The sequence below is a fragment of the Schistocerca piceifrons genome, chromosome 7 (genome assembly GCF_021461385.2).
Source record: "Schistocerca piceifrons isolate TAMUIC-IGC-003096 chromosome 7, iqSchPice1.1, whole genome shotgun sequence".
NCBI lineage: Eukaryota > Metazoa > Arthropoda > Insecta > Orthoptera > Acrididae > Schistocerca > Schistocerca piceifrons.
Window position 1 is genome coordinate 197589042 of NC_060144.1, and position 5216 is coordinate 197594257.

Genomic DNA, 5216 nt, shown 5'->3' on the forward strand with positions numbered 1-5216 from the left:
ACACATGTGAGTTTGCCGCGCGTGGTAGCCGCGCGATCTGGGGCGTCTTGTTACGGTCCGAGCGGCTCCCTGCGTCGGAGGTTCGAGTCCTCCCTCGGGCGTGTGTGTGTGTGTGTGTGTGTGTGTGTGTGTGTGTGTGTGTGTGTGTGTGTGTGTGTGTGTGTCGTCATTAGAGTAAGTTAGTCTAAGTTTGATTAAGTAGTGTGTAAGATTAGTGACGGATGACCTCAGCAGTTTGGCCCCATAAGACCTTACCACAAATTTACCGCTCTTCTGAGTTTGAACACTTCCCCTGGCTACCAAACTCCCCAGACGTGAACATAATTCAGCGTATCTGGGATGCCTTGTAACATGCTGTTCAGAAGAGATCGGCGCCCCCTCGTACTCTTACGGATTTACGGAAAGCCCTCTAGGATTCATGGTGTTAATTCCCTCCAGCACTACTTCAGGCATTAATCGAGTCTACGCTACGTCGTGTTGTGACCCACTTGCGACGTACCGCTTATATCCTGATTCTGCCTCTGGTGTGGAGTTTTAGTAAAAATTTATTTTCTACCCCTTACTATTCTGTGCCGTAACATAGCCCACGAATTTTTATGCGCAGGTCCGCCGTAATCGCATCATCAACCACTCGCTTGTTGTCAGTAATGATGACACTACCAGATCTACCGACGTATTGTGTCGAATCACGACCACCACACCTTGGCGCACCATTCCACAACAGTGGTTTTCGACAGATATGCTGCCCCATACACATTCTTCATTCTCTGATGGATGTCTACCGGTGTTTGTCCTCCGGCATCCAAGAAAAGAATAGCAGCACTTCGGTGCTACTTGGACGCTTTTGCTATGATGTCGCCACAGTTCAAGTTTCCGCAATTACTGCATGTGTGTCGGAAAGACTCGAGTGACACACTAATCCCTTGCCTACAGTCGGTGTTTATACAGTATAAACGCATCAGAGTAGCGCTACGTTCCATATGCACTGTAGCAACGCCCTCAAACGGGACTTTTACATTGCCCTTTTATAACACGTTACTGATTTTTTATTTTTTTATTTCAGAGAGAAATTTAATCGGGACATAATTATTTTTTAAAGGAAATGTTATTTTCGGTGGGAAAATTCATCAGCACTCTCCACACTAAGTAACGTGTTCGCATATGGCGTTCCAGTAGCGTCAAGGACTCCTTGATTCTCTTGCGACTTGGTTGCCAGTCAGATGTTGATGGAGAGCCCTCCCAAGTGTGTGGCTGCGTGAATTGTGGCAGCACATCGAGACGTAATGTGGACGGGTCCATCACGCCACACCCCTGCCAGCGCTGCACCAGACGAATGGTCCAGGCCGCGGTGCCGAGTCGTTCTCCGCGCCAGCCGTCGCTCACCACAGAGAGGGCGCAGGGGGCGCATCTTGCGCCAATTTGCCTGAAATGTGCCTCCCGCAACAAGAGGCAGCGAGCAGTTTCATACACCAGTTAAACGTTCATCTGCTTATACACTTCCCAAGCCACCTCACAGCGTGTGGCGGAGGGTACTTTGTTTACTACTATTACTTTCATCATTTTCCTGTTCCAGTCGCGATTGGTACGCGGGAACACACCTTGACCTATTCGTTCCCCAGACCAGAATCCCCTAGACTTTTGGTTATGGGGCGCTTGAAGGAACTGGTGTACGCCACGCCAATCAACGATGTGCGGACACTACAGGATTGCGTCTTCAATGATCTACATCTACATTTATACTCCGCAAGCCACCCAACGGTGTGTGGCGGAGGGCACTTTACGTGCCACTGTCATTACACTACATGATACTACACTACTGGCCATTAAAATTGCTACACCACGAAGATGACATACTACTGACGCGAAATTTAACCGACAAGAAGAAGATGCTGTGATATGCAAATTAGCTTTTCAGAGCATTCACACAAGGTTGGCGCCGGTGGCGACGCCTACAACGGCTGACATGAGGAAAGTTTCCTACCGATTTCTCATACACAAACAGCAGTTGACCGGCGTTGCCTGGTGAAACGTTGTTGTGATGCCTCGTATAAGGAGGAGAAATGCGTACCACCACGTTTCCTACTTTGATAAACGTTGGATTGTAGCCTATCGCGATTGCGGTTTATCGTATCGCGACATTGCTGCTCGCGTTGGTCGAGATCCAATGACTGTTAGCAGAATATGGAATCGGTGGCTTCAAGAGGGTAATACGGAACGCCGTGGTGGATCCCAACGGCCTCGTATCACTAGCAGTCGAGATGACAGGCATCTTATCCGTATGGCTGTAGCGTGCAGCCACGTCTCGATCCCTGAGTCAACAGATGGAGACGTTTGCAAGACAACAACCATCTGCACGAACATTTCGACGACGTTTGCAGAAGCATGGAGTATCAGCTCGGAGACCATGGCTGCGGTTACCCTTGACGCTGCTTCACAGACAGGAGCGCCTTCGATGGTGTACTCAACGACGAACCTGGATGCACGAATGGCAAAACGTCATTTTTTCGGATGAATCCAGGTTCTGTTTACAGCATCATAATGGTCGCATCCGTGTTTGGCGACATCGCGGTGAACGCACAGTGGAAGCGTGTATTCGTCATCACCATACTGGCGTATCACCCGGTGCGATGCTATGGGGTGCCATTGGTTACACGTCTCGGTCACATCTTGCTCGCATTGACGGCACTCTGAACAGTGAACGTTAAATTTCAGATGTGTTACGACCCGTGGCTCTACCCTTCATTCGATCGCTGCGAAACCCTATATTTCAGCAGGATAATGCACGACCGTATGTTGCAGGTCCTATACGGGCCTTTTTGGATACAGAAAATGTTCGACTGCTGCCTTGGCAAACACATTCTCCAGATCTTTCACCAATTGAAAAGGTCTGGTCAACTGTGGCCGAGCAACTGGCCCGTCAGAATACGCCAGTCACTACTCTTGATGAACTGTGGCATCGTGTTGAAGCTGCATGGGCAGCTGTACCTGTACACGCCATCGAAGCTCTGTTTGACTCAATGCCCTGGCGTATCAAGGCCGTTATTACGGCCAGAGGTGGTTGTTCTGGGTACTGATTTCTCAGGATCTATGCATCCAAATTGCGTGAAAATGTAATGGCATGTCAGTTCTAGTATAATATATTTATCCAATGAATACCCGTTTATCATCTGCATTTCTTCTTGGTGTAGCAATTTTAATGGCCAGTAGTGTATAAAGAGTGCGTCATTCCGTATGCCGGAGAGCAGAGGGGCGCATTGTCATGAATGGACGCGACGTTGAACACCTCCTGTAAACACGTGTTCATCTCAGAAGTATTCACTTGGACTTAATATTCTCGTTTCGATAGTTCTCTCTGTTCAGAATGACATACTGTGTCCTGTTCGTCATATGCACTTCAGTCCAATCAGAAAGATTGGTCTGATATTCCGTGAGATCGAATTTTGTTCATTCGGAAGCAGTGAGGAATCGTATCCATTGCCTTGCAGAAGTCAAAGAACACGGCATCTACGTGGGCGCTTGTATGCTGCTTTCTGGGTCTCTCGGACGAAAAAAGAGAACTTGGTTTCATTTGTGTAGACAGTCGAGCCTCATTTTTGTGACCGTCTTATAATACCAAATGTGAATGTATGTTACAGTAGCAGCTCCTGATAAAACAACATATACATGATAAAGTCATGAAGCATTTTAAAAAATCGGTATAGGTAAACGGCTAAACATAACGTAACCAATGGTACAGTAACTGAAAGACAAACACTCAAAGATTTTATTGTACGTCGTGCCGGTAAGTTTGGTAAACCACCGACCAAACTTATTGAAAATATCGGCGAACCAGGCAGAGAATACATTTTGTTTGCTAGACTTTGCCTGTTCTCAATCGGTAGTGAGCGTGGAAAGGGCTTCCAGCGGACAGTTTCACAACACAACCCGTTTACGACAGCTTAATCAAGTGGTACAAGATGTATGAAGAGGATGGTCGTTCGCGGTCAGGCTGACCAGGCTTATCGGAATAAACAGTGAATCACATAAGGGATGTGACGTTGTGAAGTCCACGAAGTCTACCTAAGCTCACCGTACAAAAGATTAGTCACCATAGCGCACACGCACAAATGAATCATGAAGTCCTTATAGATGGCGCAGCGATCGAGTCACATGCTCAACCGCACGTGCACTGCCTCCACGTGACCGTAAAGAAGTAGCGATCAGTGAGACATTTATGTTCTAAGCGGACATTGCACGTCAACACGAGTGAATGTAAGGACGTGACAGAGTGGCAAAAACGGGTAATAGTGTTTGGCCGTGGGCATGGCCACATGAACGAACAGTTGGTAACAGGTAGGTTTTTTAAATTAAAATACGGAACGTAGGTAGTTTTGAACATTTTATTTCGGTTGTTCCAATGTGATACATGTAACTTTGTGAACTTATCATTTCTGAGAACGCATGCTGTTACAGCGTGATTACCTGTAAATACCACATTAATGCAATAAATGCTCAAAATGATGTCCGTCAGCCTCTATGCATTTGGCAATACGTGTAACGACATTCCTCTCAACAGCGAGTAGTTCGCCTTCCGTAATGTTCGCACATGCATTGACAATGCGCTGACTCATGTTGGCAGGCGTTGTCGGTGGATCACGATCGCAAATATCCTTCGACTTTCCCCACAGAAAGAAATCCGGGGACGTCAGATCCGGTGAATGTGCAGGCCATGGTATGGTGCTTCGACGACCAATCCACCTGTCATGAAATATGCTATTCAGTACCGATTCAACCGCACGCGAGCTATGTGCCGGACATCCATCATGTTCGAAGTACATCCTCATTCTGTCATGCAGTGAAATATCTTGTAGTAACATCGGTAGAACATTACGTAGAAAATCAGCATACATTGCACCATTTAGATTGCCATTGATAAAATGGGACCCAATTATCCGTCGTCCCATAATGCCGCACCATACATTAACCCACCAAGGTCGCTGATGTTCCACTTGTCGCAGCCATGGTGGATTTTCCGTTGCCCAATAGTGCATATTATGCCGGTTTACGTTACCGCCGTTGGTGAATGACGCTTCGTCGCTAAATAGAAGGCGTGCGAAAAAACCGTCATCGTCCCGTAATTTCTCTTGTGCCCTCTGGCAGAACTGTACACGACGTTCAAAGTCGTCGCCATGCAATTCCTGGTGTATAGAAATATGGTACGGGTGCAATCGATGTTG